The 20,810-nt window shown below is 34.7% G+C and overlaps 1 protein-coding gene across 3 annotated transcripts in view; it reads left to right on the forward strand.

The window, feature by feature from the left end:
* Positions 1 to 3,047: 3,047 nt before the first annotated feature.
* Positions 3,048 to 20,810, forward strand: part of PRDM15 (PR/SET domain 15) — a 169,907-nt gene continuing 152,144 nt past the window's right edge. The window contains exon 1 of one of the 3 annotated variants that reach the window (XM_074300477.1): positions 3,048 to 3,164. The gene's annotated coding sequence lies outside the window, so the exon portion shown is untranslated. Of the gene's footprint in view, positions 3,169 to 20,810 lie in introns of all 3 variants that reach the window. The other 2 variants (XM_074300478.1, XM_074300476.1) reach the window with 2 other exon arrangements.

Genomic DNA, 20,810 nt, shown 5'->3' on the forward strand with positions numbered 1-20,810 from the left:
CTGATGTATTTTTAAAATTTTCAATATCTTATTTTTCCAAATGTAAAGACAGTTTTCAACATTCATTTTTGTAAGACTTGTTTCAAAATTTTCTCTCTCTCCTTTACCTCCTTCTCCCCAAGATGGCAAGCAATCTGATATAGGTTAAATATGTGCAATCCTTTTAAACATGTTTCCATATTTATAAAAATCAGACTAAAAGGGAAAAAAATAAGAGAAAAGAAATAAACACACAAATAATCATGTTTTAATCCACATCCAATTTCTATAGTTTTGTCTCTGGATGTGGATTTTCTATCTCAACTTGATTAGAGTTGCCTTGAATCACTGCATTGTTGAGAAGAGCCAGTCCATCACAGTGGATCATCCATCAAATAATCTTATTAACTACATACAATATTCTCTTAGTATTATTCTCTTAGTTCTGCTCATTTTACTCAGCCTGATATTCTCTTCATTCTAGGTTTTCATGACACTGCTCTCTCCTGGTTCTCTTCCTGTTTGACTACTATTCAGTCTCCTTATTAACTAGTCTCTCTTGATCTCTAGACTCATATCACTAGCTGCCTAATGCCACTGGATATTTTGTGGACATCTTTTTTTTTTTTTTTTTTTTTGAGGGTCACACAGCTAGGAAGTGTAAAGTGTCTGAGACCACATTTGAACTCGGATCCTCCTGAATTCAAGGCTGGTGCTTTATCCACTGCGCCACCTAGCTGCCCCCTTTTGTGGACATCTTAAACCCAAGCTTGTCCAAAAATGAATTCTTTCCTTCCCCAAACCCTCCTCTTCCTAATTTCCTTATAATTGTCCTTGGCACTACTATCCTCCCAAAAAACAGTTCCTAACCTAGGGTCATGTACAATTCCTCAGTCTTGCTCATCTTCCATATCCAACTTGTTGCCCAAGCCTGCTTTTTACCTTTTGTAACATCTGTAACCCTTTTTCTTTTCTGAAACTGCTTCTAGTCTCTAGTATTTCATAACTGAATGAATGCAGAAGCCTCTTGGTTGGCCTCCTAGCTCCAAATCTCAGCTACAGTCCGTCTACCACTCAGCTAATGTTCATTAACTAATGAACATTAACTAATCTCCTGGCAGTACAATTATGAGCACCAAGGTCCTTCTTCAAGGAACCACAAGTGCCATTATGTGCTAGGTGCCATGTCTAGGGATACAAAAAGAGGCAAAAGACAGTCCATTCCCTCAAGGAGCTTACAGTCTAATGAAGATAACATGAAAACAAATATATATAAAGGAAGCTATTATAATTGAAAACAAATATATATAAAGGAAGCTATATGTAAGATAAATAATTAAAAGAGAAAGTCTTATAATTTAAGACAAGTTAGGGAAGGCTTTCTGTAGAAGGTGAGTACAGGTCTGACCATGCCATTTGTTTATTCACTAAATTCCATTAACTCTCTTTTACCTCCAAGATTGCATATAAACTTAAAGACCTTTAGAAACTGATCCCTTTCTCCCATTCCAGAATTCTTATAGACCTTCCTCTCCTTGTGCTCTGCCATCCAGTGCTTAGCAGTGTGACTGGCATTTTCATTGGCTGAAATGTCTTTAAGCATTTCCCTATGCCTGGAACACTCTCCCCCATTTTCTTATAGCTTCCCATAATTAGTAATTGAAACCAATTTTCTGGAAAAAGCCTTTCCTGATTCTTTCTTATAGAATCTTCTTTCTTTGATTATCTCCCATTTATTCCCCATGTGTATGTTGGTATATGGTTGTTTCTATATTGCTTCCCTTCAATTGCCTGAGCTCCTTGAGGGGAATGAATTTTTTTACCCCTTATCTTCCATTCTCCAGGGATTAGCAGTGTGTGTTACACAGTAGGCACTTAATGTTGACTAAAGAAAAATGTCAAAACTCTTTTTAAAAAAAATGTATGTGAGAATTGTTTTGTAAGAATGTCCCTGGAATTCATTATCTTGTCACTTTCAAACATCTTTCAGGTATACCTTTACTTAGAAAGAAAACATGTTAATCTAAAATACCTACTGTTTAGAATCCTAAAGCACAGCTTAAAATACTTCCCAGGAGAGTCCAGGATTGGTGCTTCATTTTATAGAACAAGGTTTTCACTTCCTATTTACACAATTTTTTGCTTTGTCTTTTTCCCTCTGCCATTCAAAATTTGGGGAGAAAACTTATTTACTAAAGTGATTTTTGAAATGCTTTTGATTAAACAATTTAATTTGAAAATACTTTCAGTTTGATTTTGAAATCTATATGAAATTACACGCTGTATTTTGAAAGAACCACAAATTGGGTTTGTGGCTGAATTATTATTATTTTTTAAATGAATGCTCACCTCTCAGGTTACTGATACTTTCCCTATCACAAACGGCCAAAAGATATGTATAATTGAACTATAAATTAAAAACTCCCTACTTCAAAGAAAAAGGAAGTCAGATGAACCTTGGCTCTACCGCCTCTTCTAACACAAGAACCGGAGTATTGCAATTATTTGACAGTGAAGGGGAAGTCATTTTCCTCATGCAGTCTTTGAGAAGCTCAGGGACAGAGGCCAGCGGGAGTGCATGAGAACCGCATCCGCGTGGGGGCCCCCAACTAATGTGTCCGGTCAGAGCTCCGTCTGGGACCTCCTACCAGCCTTTGGGCGCTCGCTGGCGACCAGAGACTCCTCGGAGTCTTTTCTGGATGATGGGGGGAGAAAGAAGAAGAAGAGAGGAAAAGAGAGGAGGGGGAGGAAACGGGAGAGGAAGGGAGGGGAGGGAGAAAGAAAAAAGAGGGAGGGGAAGAGGCAGAGCCACACGTGACCTTAGCCGGAGCAGGTGAGAGTACTTTGCAGGAAACACCTGCCAGAACCTGAAGAAACCGCTATGGGCACCGGAAGCATGAGCCCTTCTTGATCTCTTTAGGCCTGTCATTCAAACGCTCCTGTTCTACACCGATTTATACATACTGTACTGGCTAAATAACTCCAGCAGTCCCGTTCCGAGGAGTCTTGGGAAGAGGCTGGATCCGGGTGTCCAAGAGCTGTATAACTGATACAGGCGAGCCAATCATAGCATACTACAACTCCCAAGATGCCTTTTCCGCCTTCTTGGTTTCCGGTGCTGCGTAGTTTCCGGAGCGGATCGCAACCTGGAGTCCGGATCCGATCCCGGTCTGCACATTCCAAAGGCAGGTAACCCCCCCCCCCCGCCCCCCGACCACCCCCTGCACGCGCTGCTACCTCCAGCCCCGCGCACCCCTATCCTTGCCCCGTTCACCGGCACCCCCAGTGAGCACCCGAGTGTCCCCAGGGCCCACCATTAGAGGGAAGGGAGGGAATCCTCCCTCCCTCCCCTCCTTCTCTCTAGCCCCACGGGGTTGACTTGCACTCAACACACGGTCCCCAGTCCATCCGCCATGCCGACTGTTCTTTGTTACATTCTCTGAGTTGAAGGGGAACAGTTGGAGATCGGAGTCAAAACCCGGCTGGATTTCAGCAGAGTAACTCCTGGATTTCCCTAGTTTGCTCTATGTACACACCAGCGCCGCGTCGCACTGCTTAGGGTTGCAACGGGAAGCAGCTTTAAAAAAAAAAAAAAAAAAAAAAAAAAAAAAGCTGCCAGAGACTGGGCTTTTTTTTTTTCCTTTTCTTTCTTTCTTCTTCTTTTTTTTTTTTCTTGGCCTGCCTGGCTGACGGATCTTGGGTTGGATCAGTATGTGCCTTTGTGAGGCGCCCCTGTATTATTGTCTTGTCTTGGGCTTTCCAGAGCCCTAAAAAAGTCCATACTAATTTTAGAGGTTAGAGGGGGAAAGGGTGTCGTGGGGAGGGTGTGGCAATGACATTCTCTTCTAGAGCTCCATCTTCTCCAGCTGCTTGCTTTGCGGGAGGCTTCGTTTTGGAGGGAGGGACCTAGAAGCCAATTTTGGATAAGGAGGCTATATGTCAATTGGTTGTGCTGGGATCTGGAGGATCGTTTTCCAGATCATCCCGGCGATGTTATTTTCCACCCTCCCTTATGCATTGGTTTAAATGGACTCTTTTGTGAGGCCCTGGGAGAACTTAATTGGTGGAGAGGTCTGGATTGAAATTTGGAAGGGATTTCTCTTTTCTCTCCCCACCCACATTTTAGAGACGCCACCTCGAAGTAGAAGTCCTGAAACATCCAGTACTTTCTCCCCCCCCCCAAAAAAAAAATCCTTTTATATTCAATCCATTTTTGGTGAGAAGGTGAATGAAATAAAAAGCTTTTTTGCATATGAGCTGAGTAATTTCCTATCTAGCAATCCCTGAGATGTCCATTACAATGCGATTGATGACTCGACGCTGGGGGTGTAAGGATTGCTGTTCCGAGTCCTTGGATTCAGTTCCTCCTGCTGCTGCTTTTCTGGGGCCTAGGGGCTCCCAGGTGCTGTCTTACCTTCCTAGAGGGCGCTGTGATCTTCGGCTCCTCGATTTCACACTTTGGGATGAGCCATTGGATGCCTAGGGTAGGAAAGCAAAATTCCACCCCAGGGCTCCATATGGAATGGTGCAGCCAGTGATTGTAGCTGGCGGTTCCTTTCCTTTAATGCGGGGTGGTTTATATAACGCTCAGGTTCTTACAGGCAATAATGTTGATATTTCTGTATGTTACAATTCTATTGTACATACTAATACTAATATATATAATATCAACCCTTCTAAACTGGTTTTCATTTCCTTATTGAAACAAACGTTCCTTCCAATAGACAATCCTAAATACTCAAAAGCAAATGGAAGGAATAGTCAGTATAGAGTAGAGCACTGGACCTGAATTCAAATTCTGCCTCAGACGCTTAATATCAGTGTATTATAAATAATATAATATAAATATAATGTAATATAAACTGTTGACGTAATTTACATTTTCTTTGCGAGTGCTTTTAGCATCTATAACTACAGTTTTAAATAAACCAGTTAGATTGTTAAATTTACCCAGCTTGTAATTGGGCTTACAACTTCAATAAAAATTGTCTTTTAAAATTTCAATTAAAAATTTAATAAAACATGTTAATTTTCATATTTACTTGATTTTGTATTAGAATCTAAGAACAAATTTGGATAGCATTTTCCTCATGGATTCATGGTGTAGTATGACCATTGTTCATGGTGCGACTATTTTTATTGTTTTGATTTAAACTGATTTTTTTTTTTCTGCAGCGCTTTCACAAACAAGTATTTATTAAGTACTGTTGGGTCTGTTCCTTTGCATTCTGGTGTCGTGATTAATGAAGTATGAATTGTAACAGATTTTGAAGAAAAATATGCAACTAAGCATTTTGCATATTTGCTTTTTTATATACTTCTAATTTGGAGAAATGGTTATGACAAAAGTGCACATAACAATATAATGTTTAATGCTGGAATGAGGAGGGACACTCTTTCTTAGACAAGTTTCAAATTCAACATATTAGATTGCAACTACACTCTTTGAGAAGGAATTTCTAGGGTATATCATCTTAGGAAGAAGAAAAGCAGGGAAAATACTACTTGGAATGCTTGTGTGATCTTGGAGAAAGTTACTTAGCCTTTAAAATCTGTTTCCTCATCTATTGAAATTGATGTAGAAAGTAGATATAAATCTACCTTCTTTTACTTGAATTATTGTGAGGATTAAATTATTTAATGTAGTAGTACTTTGAAAGTTATAAAGCTTATCAAAATATAAATTAATATTATCTGGGCAAAAGATTCAAGAAAGGAACTTTACAGTTTTTTAAAAATGTGAACTTAAAAAAAAATTAGATATAAAATTTTAGAGCCCTGGTAAAATTCATTTATTGTCAATTTGTGTGAATAGCATTAGCAAATTATGAATGGGGGATTTTTCTTCTGAAAGATATCAAGACCCCTCCATTTTATCCCATTCTTTTTGACTATTGTTCATACTTACCCACAGATCTTCAGTAAAAGATTTATCCAACAGAATTGAGCCTTTTTTTGGGTCTTTCAGTATATAGAAATATCAGTGTGCTGCATTTCTGACCTTCCATTTGTTGTTTCTCTGTTTTATTATTTCTTTTTCTAGCCATATGTGGTTTCAAACAATGTCTTTTATTCAACTTTTGGTTTTAGTATTCAGGTCTTTTTTTATCACAAATCTGGTGTTCTTTCCATTCTGCTTTGCTGCTGCAATCTATTTTGTACCTGCTATGAATCTTTCAATTCTGAGATTTTGTTGTTCCATCATTCAGAGCTAAATTTTCACCAGGAAAATAGTGATGTTAAATAAATGGAATTTTGTGGCACCATACTATATCTCATCAGGATCATTTTAATGATCCCTCTTTATGATTCCTCAAATTTGATGTAGCCTGACCATTTCTCACTACTCAATACTGGACCCATCTACTGTTCATTTACAATCTTGATATCTGTAAATTTATTGTTTGACTGACTTTATAGCTGCCCATCAAACTGCAGATCATTGGCAGTATATAGTTTTTATTTATTTTGTTCTCAATTGTGGCATGTTTGTCCAGTGTCTTTCACAGAGGTTCTTTGTAAGGAAGATTGTGTAATATGAGGTTTGATGTACAAAGCCAATTTGTAAATAAATGTATTCAGATAATTAATTTGCACTTTTTCTGGACATTATCCATGAAATTGTCAAGCATCATCCATGAGAAACAGTATTTTACAGTAAGTAGAAAGAGTGCTAGATCCAAAAACTTCAATTGTAATCTTGCTATTGCCATAAATTGTTTAAGTATGAATAAATCATTTAACTTCTCTGAGCCTCAATTTACTTATCTGTAAAATGGAGACATCTGTAATATATACTCTGTAGAGTTGTGGTAAAATCAAATGAGATTTTTGTGAAGTGTTTCTCAGACCTTAAAGTTTTACAAATTAAAAAATGTGTATCTAGATATCTGTATCAATCTTTTACAAAGCAATATTCACTTCAAAAATGTGTCTGGGACAAAGATACAAATATTTTCCCCTAATAAATAAGAATATAATCTCTCCATGTATCTTATCATCAGAAGTGAGGAGTGTGAGGAAAGAGGAGGTTCAGAACTTACCTCAGTTCCTATATAGAATTGGTTCCACCAAATTTACAACCAAAGGCTTTACTTCCAGATGAATTCTGCTAGACTGAAGTATCAAATGTTACTCTCATTCATCTCAATTTATACTATTAATCATTCCTTGCTCCTTGTGGCATCAATTCTAAGCTGCCTACAAAACCTGGCCTGGTTTATAACTCCTGGATTCTGATGGCTAAAATGCCCAAGATCGAGTACATTTAGAATGGAACAGAGCAAATAAAAGGCCAAACAGGCCTTTCTAGGAGGATCATATGACTAGAGAAAGGGAAGTTTCCCCTTGGCCTTCCTTTAAAATATGGTTATTTTCACTGAATAGTATCATACCCACCAGAGTGCAATTGAATATGATGATGTGAAGTCACAGTATATTATAATTGTCAATTGTTAATTTTATCCGTTATTTTGTTAGTCCTGGTCTCCAGGATTATTTTATGTGAATATTCTGGATTATTAAAATTATTCCTGAAGTTGTATATGTCAGTCTTATAACTTTGATATATACTTTGTATTTTTAAATAAGAACATTATTTGAAGAGAGCCTTCAAAGATTGCAGGTTGCTTTTAAAAATCAATAAATAATAGTCACAATTGGATCTTGTTTTCTATATTGCTTTCAATCATTATGTTCTCTGATGTCTCACTGGAAAGATAACTATTATAAAAAAATCATTTGCAAAAGATTGCCTGTTCTTTTTTTCATTTATAAAAATCAATAATATCCTTTCTGATAATTGTAATAAAAATCTCATAGAGATGAGGAAGCAAGCTCTATGAAAGTCTATAATTTTTATAGCTAATGTCTTTTCCTTTACCTTTTTTTGGTAAAAGCGCCATGCATGATCATTCCCATATATCTACAATTTTTCTTTTTAGAGATTAAAAAAAAAAAAAGTTTCATCTCCTTTATTGACTTGTTCTTCCTCAGTTGTTTTGCATTGATTTATGAAGAGCTAATTTTTTAAGTTATATTCTTCTGGCAGAAATTTCTTATATATATATATATTTGAAAGGAAAATCTTTACTCCATCTTCTTAGGTATAATTGCCACTTTCTCAAATGAGAAAATGTGGTCCTGTACCCTGAACTCTGTATTTATATGACTTTGGAGGGAATTCCTTTTAATGATTATATAGTTCAAGCCCTCAACCTTTTCTTCTGGCAAAATCAGAATTCAGCTACTCTCCACTCAAAGATCTGTTTTATCCATTTTCCACCACTGCCATGCCTGGGATTAGAAACTCTTTCTATATATAGAATTGTTCACATAAAATTGTATTTTTTTTTTCTTCACATGATTTTACCCTTTTCTTCTAAATCTATTTATATAGTCTCATTTCTTGTATATTTTACCTTTGCTGCCTTGTATGTTTCTTCACAATTTGTGTCTATTGCCCTATTAAAGACTAGGTCTAAGAATTCATATCTATATCTACATTAGCCCTAATTTAATCATTCTCCATGTGGTATCAGTTGACCAGCAAATACTTAGGACAAGGGTATTGACATTTCATCCAGAAGATAGTAGAGTTCAAATGTTTTGGTTATTGATGAAACAGATAATCAATTTAGAAAGCATTTATCAAATGCATGGTCAATAGACAGTCAGACTTGAAATCCTTTTCTATGACAAATTGCCTATATGTTGCCAGGCGATTCTCTAGGGTTACCAGTTGTAGGAAGGTTGCTAATACACACTGGGAGTATATTAAACCAATAAAACAGACAAAAATTGTGAGGCATAGTAATAGAAATATATAAATTAAAATGGAAACAATTTTAAGGACCTCTGTAGAGACTAATGAAATCATAAATAAAAGTCAAATAATGAAACACAGAAATAAAGTTAGACAATGTGAATGATAATGGAGGGTAGAAATGAAGAACAGCACAAGAAGAAAGGGTTGGTTGGGGGCCAGGGAGGAGAGGGTTTGGAATAACCTCAGTGAATTGGAGAAATAGATTATCACGCACTGTTCAACAACAAGCAGGCCAGTGCTAGCAAAGAGTAATATGAAATTGGTATGGAAAGAGGTTGTTAAAAATCTTTAAAAACAAACAGAAAAATCTATTTCATCCTAAAGGCAAAAAAAGAACCAATTAGAAGTTTTTTGAATAGGGAAGTAAGGTCAGATGTGTGCTTTAAAATCATTTTGGTAAATATGAGGAGAATGGATTGGAGAAAACAGAAAGTGGAAACAGAGACCAATTGTATTGTAACAACCCAGTAGAGATTCATTAGGGGGTGAACTAGAACAGATTCTAGAAATAATATGAAGATAGAAATGTTAAAGATTTGACAACTAATTAGACTTGGGCCCGGGAAGAATAAAAAGGCAAGGATAATTCTGAGATTATGAATAATGATTCTAGAAATAGAGGCTTTAAGAGATTTCAGAGGAGGAAATAATGAATTCCATTATGGATATATTATGTTTGAAATGCTTAAGAAAACACTTGAGTAGACATAGCCAGCAGGTCAGGAGAAATGGGATCTGAATACTTTTGGAAATCATTTGCATAGAGATGACAGTTGAATCCATGGAAACTGATAAAATTCATGTAAGAAAGGGTAGTTTCTCACTGGTTGTTTGTAACAGAAGTATATGTATTTTCCTTACACTTATTTTTCTTTTTTCTTTCTTTTTTTTTTTTTTTTTTGTAATAAGAAATCCCCTAGGGAATTGAAGTGTCATAAAGACAGCTCACTACTATAAATAAGAGCAATATAATGGTTAGCCAATATTTTGATGACACATACCAACATTCTCAACTTTATTTTCAAAAAAAATCTTGACACCTTTATAAATACAGTATTGTATAGGAAGATTAAAAAACTTGTTTGTTCTGTTAACTCATAATAAATAATCTCACAGGAAAATTAGAGCAAAGAAAGTCCTATGGGATACCTGGTTTAAAAGATGACTTTTACATGATGTGACTTAACATTTTCTTGTAGGCACAAAACTATATCCTATTTAATAAGAAGATACAATTAAGGAAACAAAGAATTCATTCATGATGTGGAAACTTGGAGGCACACAGAAATTAGTGTGACTTAGCTGAAGTCACAGAATACATTGTTGGCAGGGCCATTAGTTGTGATTCTTGAGCAAATTCAGCCATACTTGTATAGTTTGGAATAAATGAACTAATAAATTTATAAGAATATTTAAAAATTATTTTTATTTTAGTCTCTTGGAATTTTTTTTCTTGGACTTGACTCATCTTCTATTGTAACTTTTGAACTAGCTAGCACATGAAGGCTTAATTTCCTTATGTATGATAATGAAGTATAGGAGATACATAATTAAAGTTCCCCAGTGTAATTGAGCCAATAGCTTTAACCTCTTTTAATAAACTTCTACTAGAGTACTAAAAGTACTCTACATAACTTAGAATATTTTTTTCTGTTCTGCCATCTCTTTTTATGTACATATTTTGTAATGAATATTGTTGAAATATTAATCGTCTTTCAAGATGCAGTTACATTGCCTATATAAATTCTTTCCTGGTTCTTTACCAATGTCCTAGTCAGCCCCAAATTGAACATTTAGTTATATCATAACAGGACTACAAAGATGAAACAAACAGCTCCCAAAGAGCTTAAAAATAAGGGGAAGGATAAAACCAGGAGAGAAAAATAAATGTATACATCTAAATATATACAGTAAACATATACATGAGGGAAGAGGGAAAAAATAGAAAAGGGAAAAAAGATCACTATAATTGATGAGCACATTGAAAAAATCTGGGAAAATGCAATGTAAAACACTTGTGGACCATGAAAAGTAGTAGGATGGGAATGTCTTCTTTTGAGCCATCTAATTCTTTATAATAAAAAATTTATCTTTTTTTGTTAGTTCATTTATATATTGTTATAATATGTTTTTGTTTTTTGTTGACTTTTGTGTATACTACACTCTGCATCCACTCATATAATCCACTATTGCTTTTTTCCATTTTTTACAGCAGTGTAAATATACCATGATAGTCATTTCCCAATGACTGGACACCTATTTCATTTCCAATTTTTTGCTATCATGAAAAGTACTCCTATAAATATTTTGATATAATAGACTTACACAGACTTTTGTTATAATGTGGGTACTTGAATGGCTTCCTTGGGGTATAATACCTTTGTGTGCTTACATAGACTCCCTGAGTTATGGATTCGAGTGATGGATACTTCATTCATTCTTTTTACTTAATTCCAAATTTGAAAATGGTTGTACTTCATGATTAATACACAAGTATTTTTATTTCCTTTTTTTCATCTCTGTCAATTTTCAATATGTAAGATGAAACATCAGGGTTGTTTTGATATATACTTATTATTAGTGCCTTGCCGTATTTTTTTTCATATGGTTGGTAATATTGTGCAATTCTAAGCACTGTTTGTTCTTATTCTCCATTTTTATTTTGGGGATAGCTTTCAGGATACATACATGCATGCACATACGTACATATATGTACATAAAGAATATTGTTATGTCAGTACATGGAATACATTGGTGTGGATAAATACAAACACATATGTGTTTGCTATAAGGTATTCCCCAACAGAAAAATAGTCAAAGATATGGACATAAATGTGATATGAATATGTAATTCTTAAGAGAATTACAAACTATTACAACTATCTCTATATCTGTACAAAAATAAATGTATGTGTGTAAACACCAATATTGCACTAAATTACCTGTTTTGTTACAGCCCCTCCAATATTTGTAATTTTCCTTTTTAAAAAATTTAAACTAAGGCAGATGTACCAGCAGGCGATTGAGATAGTCTAGGTATGGACTATAGCAAAGTTTCTTAATTTTTTTCCTCTATTTCTTCCCTCTTCCCTGATCCCCTTACATGTACATACTATATTTTTCACTCCTGATCCTACCCCTTTTCCTCCCCTCCCCCCAATTTGTTTAAACCTATATGGGGCTGTGTAACTAAATGTGGGGATCACAAAATTATGAAGTATTGTCAGTAAATGTTTGATTTGATTACCTATTTTATGTACCTGTATATCTGGGGTCACATAAAAATTTCTCTAGTGAAAAAGAATTGCTAGTGGAAAAAGTTTAAGAAGCCCTAGATCATAGGATAAACTTGGCAGCACAGTGGCTAGAGTCCTAAGCCCAAAGTCAGGAAGAAATAAAATCTTGCCTCAGATACTTATTAGCTGTGACCTGGGTGAGTCACGGAACCCTGTTTGTCTCAGTTCCTCATCAATAAAATGATCTGGAAAAGGAAATGACAAACTATTGTAATATCTTTGCCAAGAAAACCCCAAATAGACTCAGAAAAAGTGAAATATAACTGTACAATACTTACCATTTTAAGAAACGCTCTATTCCTGTGCTTTCTAATATTTTTAGTAAGTATGGATCTCTTGTACTTTGTCTAAAACTTTTTTCTGTCTCTATTGACATAAACATGACTTTTATTTTTGTTATTGTTGTGGTTAGATTTACAGTTTTTCTAATTTTGAATTAGCCTTCTGCATTTCTGATATAAATAAATCCAGGCAGATTATAGTTTACTATTTTTGTGATATATTGCTGTAGTCTCTGTACATTTGTTTTAAATGTTTATATCAATATCCATTAACCTCATTGATTAATAATTTTATATGTTTTGATTCTTCCTTTTTTTTTTTAATCAAGTATCAAGATTATATTTGTTTACCTTTTGCCTTTTGAATCACTCAAGGTTACACAGCTAATATGTGTCTAAGATTGCAATTGAACTCAGATCCTCAGTGCAGGGCTAATGCTTTATCTTATGTGCCATATAGCCTTTGCATATATATGTGTATGTGTTTTCCCAAACAGTTATTGTAGTATTGGGATTAATTGTTCTTTAAAGTTGTGGTAGAATTTGTAAATCCTTCTGGTCCTGGAAAGTTTTTCTTTGGGATTTCACTTATTTCATTTATAGTTTGTTCAATTTATTTTTCTAAAATAGGGTTTGTGGTAAGAGAATTTCTGTGTTAGGCCTCTTGCCATTGTGATAAGAGAAAGACTGTGATGGGAAAGAAATTCTGGCTCAGATTTCTTGCCATCACTCTGATTAAATAAAAAAAAAAAAAGTACAATGCTCCAACCTCTATTTTGAGCATTGCAAAATCAAGACTAGGAAAGCTACAGTTTCTGTTTTGATGTTCTGGCTATATCCATATTTTGTCTGTTTTGTTACTTGTTATCAGATACATATATGCTTATTTTCAACTACTTTCTGTAAAATTCCATTTTTTCTATGTTGTTTATGTATTAATATTCTATATAAGACTGCTGAAACCAATGAACTAGACTGACTTTTCATACTGATAGGCCTATGCTCCAAGTGTAAATAAAATTTACAGATAACTTTAATGATGATTGGCAGCTGTACCTCATCAATGAAATTGTTGGGTAATTTTTATATCAGATTACTTAAATAATGTATTGGCTTTTTTTTTTAATCTAGACAGTTTTTTTCCAATAAATATTTGTCCACTTAATTAAAACTGTCAGGTGTTTTTGGTTTTTTTTTTTTTTTTTTTTTTTTTTTTGAGACATATAGTTGGATGTAATAGCTTCTTAGAATTGTTTTTATTTCTTTTCCATTAGTAGTGATTTCAACTTTTTCACTTTTGATTTTGGTAATTTGATCTTCTTTCTGTAAAAAAAAAAAACAACAACAAAAAAACCTCTTTATTTTTTATTTTAAAAATCTAATACCAAAGGACTGAAAGAGGATAGGTTAAGACACTATAACAGAAAGAGAGTCTAAGAATCCAGAGCTAGTGGTAGCTGCAGAACAGTTTCAATCTAGCAGCCCTATTGCTCATTACCCAGTTTTAGATCACACATTGAGGGCAAAGAGCAACAGTTGCAAACATAGGAACTGAACTGTGTAAATATAGCTATGTGGTTCTAATCATAAGAGCAAGAGCCTCAGATCAGTCACTCAATTCTAGCCTTCTCCTCAGCATCTTAACTTGCAAGGAACTTGCAATTCAGTCACTTCTTACCCTGCAGCACCTCCTAGTGGGCTAATAGTGACTTAGTCTGGTAACAATCTTCTAAAACTCAAGTACAAGTCAATAGACCCCAAAATGGATAAGGAATATCCAGATATTAATTTGTTCAGTGTTGGAATGTTTTTTGGGGAACATTCTTCAGTCTAGACCCAGTTCCCAGTGTTTACAGATCTCTTTGTCTTCCTGGACTGAAAAAAATAATTCTTTTTTTTTTCCTTAGTTTACTCATTTTTACTTATGTTTTCTAGATTTTTGTCAAGAAGGCACCATTGCTCCCTCTAATATTGCTATTTTTACTCCTTACTATGTAATTTTTAATCATCCATTTCGATAAAGGCCTAAGTTTGTTGATGATTTACAGCTTGAATGGATGATGACTCCAGATTCAAGAATTTCTTGATAGGCTAGCGCATTGGGTTGATAAATAGAGAGAGAGAGAGGGATAGATACTAGGCTGGTGATTTCATTGGAATTGGGAGCTCCCATTGTGGGGAACTATTTCCTGTCATCACCATCAGAATGTAGTTTAGTATCTTATCATTTTAGAGAATTATCTAAGGTAGAAGAAAAAGTGACTTTCCTGGGATCACATGGCCTGTATTACAGATCTTTTTGACTGAGTAATTTATTTTATTTATTTATAACACACACACACACACACACACACACACACACACACACCATATGTGTGTGTGTGTGTGTGTATATGTATATACATATATATATATATATATATATATATATATATATATATATATATACACATATATTATATATATATATTAGGAAGTAAATAAGAGAAGGAAGATGTTAGGATTACTGGGTGAGAACTCAGGTTTTCTGGACGGTTACAAGGTGAGAACTCAGGTTGACTTGATAGAGGGGGCAAGCTCATTGGCTGGGGTGGTTCTTCCCAGAAGCCCTTGCATTATCCCACGCCCATTCTCTGGGAGAATAAAAGAGAGAGCACTGGGCGCAGAGAGCAGATCAGCCTGGAGAAGGACGAAGCGGCTGGAGAAGGACGCGGCTGGTTCGCCCCCCCCCCCCCCTCACCGGGTCAGTGAAAAAACGATCAGAGATTACCAGCCGCGTCCTTCTCCAGCCGCTTCGTCCTTCTCCAGGCTGATCTGCTCTCTGCGCCCAGTGCTCTCTCTTTTATTCTCCCAGAGAATGCGCGTGGGATAATGCAAGGGCTTCTGGGAAGAACCACCCCAGCCAATGAGCTTGCCCCCTCTATCAAGTCAACCTGAGTTCTCACCTTGTAACCGTCCAGAAAACCTGAGTTCTCACCCAGTAATCCTAACAGGAAGGCACTATAATTAAGAGAGGCTGTGAAAGATTTCTTGTATTCTATCTTTCTAACTACTCTAGGGGTTTAACTGGACAGCAGGGTTACTGTGATATAAGAGTGATTCAAGAGCCAAGAAAACTAATTGGATTTAGGCTGCATTAAGATAAAAGTAATATAGAAGTGTTATTGTGGCACAGTGTATGGAGAAATGGTCTTGGAATCAGGTTCTGAACTCATACAGTGTGACTAAGACAGTTATTTTAGGCTTTGAGGATTAAAAAATATCCCACAAACATATGAGAGAGTCCTTGCCCCCAAGAGCCTTCTGTTCTTTTAAAATCTATAAATATTTTATTAATATTTTTAAACCTACATTCTTTATATATATATGTGTGTGTGTGTGTGTGTATATACATATATGTATATATATATATATATATATATTTAGGTTAAATATGTACAGTCCTTTAAAAAATATTTCCATATTTGTAATATGCAAGAAAAATCAGACCAAAAGGGAAAAAAAAAAAACACGAGAAAGAAACAAAACAAAATAGTGAAAATACTATACTTCAATCTACTTTCAATCTCCATAGTTCTCTCTCTGGATGCAGATGGCATTTTCCATCCCAAGTTTATTGGAATTGCCTTGAATCATCACATTGCTGAGAAGAGACAAGTCTGTCGTAGTTGATCATCACATAATTTTGTTACTGTGTACAATGTTCTGCTTACTTCATTCAGCATTATTAATTCACTATATCTATATTTTCCAAAACATTTCTCTCCTCACCTCTCCCAAATAGCAGTCCTTTAGAACGAAGGGGAAAAGAAAATCGTTCAGCAAAACTAATCAACATATGGGAATAGTATGATCATATATCAGAGTGTTTTATGCCTGTAGTCTCCCACCTTTGAAAATAACTGAGGGAAATGCCCTCATATCTTCTTTAAGGGAAAAAAATTATAATTATGTATGATTATAATTATTTGTAGTTATAAATTATGATTGTACATCATAATTTCATAGTATCATTTCATTTATTTTGCTGCCATTTCCATTTACTTTGTATCAGTTCTTATAAACCTTCCTTTGCTTTTCCTTATTCCTTATGTTAATTGTTGCTGATAGTACAATAATATTGCGTTATAATTATGTACACAATTTATTTAGCCATATATCAAGTCAATAGGAGCCTCTTTGTTTTCATTTTTACAGCTACAAAAAGAACTCCTATTAATATTTTGGCTGGTGTGCATGGAATCTTTGTTTTTGTCATTGGCCTTTTTAGGCTATGTGCTTATCAACAGAATTTGTGGGTCAAAACATATGGACATTTTAGTTATGTTATTCATATAAATCTAAATTATGTTAAATCAGTTTACAACTCCAAAAACAGTGCATTATATGCCTATCTTTTCATAAGCCTTGCAATATTGACTATTGTCAGATTGCTCATAGTGAAACCTAAGAAGTATTTTGATTTGCAATATTATTAGCAATATTTTGGAGAATTTTTTATATTTTTTGATAGCAGTTGTTTTTTTATTTTTGGTCATGGATTTTTGCCATATATTTAAGGCAACCGTGAATAGAGCACTCAATTTGATGTAAAGACCTAACTGAAAATCCAGCCTCAAACACTTACTAGGTGTATGCCATTAGGCAATTCATTTAACCTCTCAGCCTCCATTTCATCTTCTGTTCATTAGAGAATAAAAATATCACCTATTTTATTAGGATTTTTGTTAAGATGATATGAAATAATGTTTAAAATATTTGGCAAAGTACTATAGAAATGATGACTATTGTCATCATTATTATTTCTATTAGTCTCTTATATATCTTAAATGTCAGGCCCTTATAAAATAGTTGATAATTTTCCCCCTTATCCTAGTTGAATTTTTATTCCTGAAAAAAAAAAAATTCTATTTTATGTATGTGAAATTATCGATTTTATATTTAGTGATCATCTTCATCCTTTGGTTAAGAATTTACCACTTAGGTGGCACAGTGGATAGAGCACTAGCCTTGAATTCAGGAGGACCCGAGTTCAAATCTGGTTATCAGACACTTAACACTTCCTATCTGTGTGACCCTGGGCAAGTCACTTAACCCCCAGCCTAGGGGGGTTGGGGGGGGAAGAATTTACCACTTAGTTATGACTCTGAAAGATATTTGTTCCATTTTTTTTCCAAGTTTTAATTCTGTGATTTTTTTTTCCCTCCTCCTTTCCCTGAACACTCCATGTTTATGATGTTTTATTTTCTAGGTTAGGGGAATAGATAAGCTTTGTTTCAGAGTTCACAGAAACCACAGATGTTATGGCTCCCATTTGCTGACATCTACAACTTCCTTTTCCTCCAACTCTCTGTCCCTGGCACATACTTTTCTCTATAATATTAGCAGGTAGAACTCCCCCTCCCCCCCAATCCAGTCCCCTCCCTCAAAAAAAAAAAATTTGCTATATAATAAATTTTTTGTCATTGAAATTTTCCTTGTATTCCTTTTCTATTCCTTCCTAGAGAGCCTACCCTTATAACAAAGAAGAAAAGAAAAAATGCGCAAAATGAATATGTGCATCAAAAAAATCTGAAGTTGTAGTCCTCTTTATTTCTATCATGCTAATTTCACAACATTCAATCATTGTTATTTAATTGTTTTTATTTTGTTGTTTTGTGACCTCATTTATGTTCTTATTTTGGTGATTGCATTTGTTTTCCTGGCTCTGCTTACTTTACTTTCTATTAGTTCAAACCTATCTTTCCATGCTTCTTTTTGTTGGTCATTTTTTCTAGTATAGTAATTCTTTGTTTTGTTTAACACTATTTATTTAGCCATTCTTCAATTAATCAATGGCCACCTTTTTTATTTCAGTTCTTTTATAGTACAAAAAAAGATTTTCATCTTACCTATTTAGGGCAAGCACAAAAAGATTTTCTGTTATTTTAGTGCTCCCAAAATATTTTGGTGTAAATGATGCTTTTTTTTGGGGGGGGGCATTGGAAACATATCCCTAGCATCTGGAGATCAAAGGGTAGGGGCATTTTAATTATTTTCTTGATTTCTTGAATTGTACCAATTCATAATCCCATCAGCATTAGTATATTTGTCTTTCTGTAACCCCACATTGACTATGGGAAATGTTTTGTTACTACTTTTGTCAATTTACTTGATGTGAGATGAAACCTGACAGCAAGAGGTTGTGTTGATTGACATTCTCTTATTATCTGGAGCATCTTTTTGTATGGTTGTTGATAATTTTTATTTGTTTTTGTTGTCTTTCTTAGTCTAATTTTTGTCTAGGTCATGAATTAGTGTAGAGTTTATTGTGGTATCTGGTTTGAAATTTTGATTGAAGCCTAATTTCTGCCAGATTGCTTTCTGTCTTTTCCACAAGATTATGTCCATTAGTGAATTTCTATGTCAATAGTTTCTGTCATTGACTTCATTAGTCGCTATATTATTTTTTGCTTTTGTATGTTGTATATTGAATCCATTGATTAACCTTGCCATTGTTTAATCATTGCCAAGTCATTTTTCTGAGTACTATTTTATAGAACAGTTTGTAATTTGCAATGCTGCTAAACCAGTTTCTTTTTCCCCTTTTCCCATTATTCCTAGAGAATGTTGACTTTTTAGCCTCCAGATTAGTTTTGTAATTTATTTTCTCTTGTTATTCTTATAATTATTATAATATATTACTGTTAATATAACTATAATAACATATAAACTAAATGCAACATATGCTAAATAAATATGCTATATATAAATAATATAATATAAATCATAATAATTTATAAGAATAAGATTTTTACCTGTTTTTGTGTAAAAAGTTTTTGTAATTGTATTTATAATTGTTCTATGTGCCACCTTGGTGGGTGATGATAATGTATTGTATATACATTATCATATATATATTATCATCTCTCTTCTATTACTTCCCTTCAGGTTTTATTTAGAAAGGCCTAATGCTTTGTATGCTTTTATTTTATTTTTTACTACTTTGCTGAACTTATTTATAGTTTCACTTAATCATTTAATTAGCTCTCTAGTGCTTTACTTGGGTTGTTTTACATACAGTATTATGCCATCTACAAAAGCCATAATTTTCTTTACTCTTTGCCTTTATTTTTCTTTTCTAATTGCTATTGCTAGCATTTCTAGAATTATGTCAAATTTTTTATTTTAAAAAATTTTTGATTATGTCAAATTTTAGTGGTGATAATGGACATTTTTGCTTTACCCCAGTTTTTATTGGAATGGCTTCAAACTTATTTCCATTCCATATATTGCTACCCCTTTTTGGACAGATGTAGTTTACCATTTTAAGGAAAGATACATTTATTCTTGTGCTTTTTTATTTTTTAGTATTTTTGACAGGAATTGTCATACTTTGTAAAAAGCTTTTTGTATTTGTTGTGATATGATTTTCATTAAATTGTTAACAAGATAGTGTCTTATGTTTATAGTTTTACAATGATATTCATTAGGAGTATTCATATATAGTTTTATTCCTCCCTCAAATGCCAAGAGAGACTGAGGGTGAACATCTCAATTTCCTCTTCCTCCTTCTACTACACACACACACACACACACACACACACACACACACACACACACACACACACACACACACACACACACACACACACACACACACACACACACACACACACACACACACACACACACACACACACACACACACACACACACACACACACACACACACACACACACACACACACGTCACTTCCTCCTCTTTGTCCCACCAATCAAGTCAGCACAAAACAGCTGGGGAGGGTCAACTTTCAAACAAGTTAATATGGAACCATCCATTTGGCAATTAGTCTCACGTGCTCCATTATCCAAGTGCATTTGCTTATTTCTAGCCTTTTACACCTAATGATGAGGTTTATATCTCATTAAATTAGGATTAATTGAGGTCTAGTGGCAGGATTGGGGTATAGGGAGTCACATGGAGCTCCCCTGCAACCCCTTTGGATTCGGCACAAGAATACAGAATTAAATGAGGTCTAGTGGCTGCGAGAGTCCCCTGTAAATGAATTTACAGGCCCGAAAACCTAGATTGATAAAAAGAGGTTTATTGCAGGGTTTGGAAGCAAGGTTAAAGTCTGGTTAGTAAAAGGCATTAGATAGAGGAAGAAATACACTGTAAGTGGCGGGACAGCAAGTCTGTAAAGCATGGTTGCCTGGCATGTTTCAACTCTCTGCCAAGGGATGATTCCAACTTGGGCTTTTTTATCTGCTTGAAGGTGCCTAGGGCAGTGCCAAAATCTTGGAGGGCTTTTCAGATAAGTAAGAAACTGTTTTGGGGAAACCTGAGCAGATAGTTGGGGCTTGAGAAAATCCAAGCCAGCTCAGATGCGGTGGGGGCTGGGTACAAGCCCAAACTGGCTCAGATACGGATCTTTCTCCTAGGAA

This window comes from Sminthopsis crassicaudata, chromosome 3, assembly GCF_048593235.1.
Source record: "Sminthopsis crassicaudata isolate SCR6 chromosome 3, ASM4859323v1, whole genome shotgun sequence".
Classification (NCBI taxonomy): Eukaryota; Metazoa; Chordata; class Mammalia; order Dasyuromorphia; family Dasyuridae; genus Sminthopsis; species Sminthopsis crassicaudata.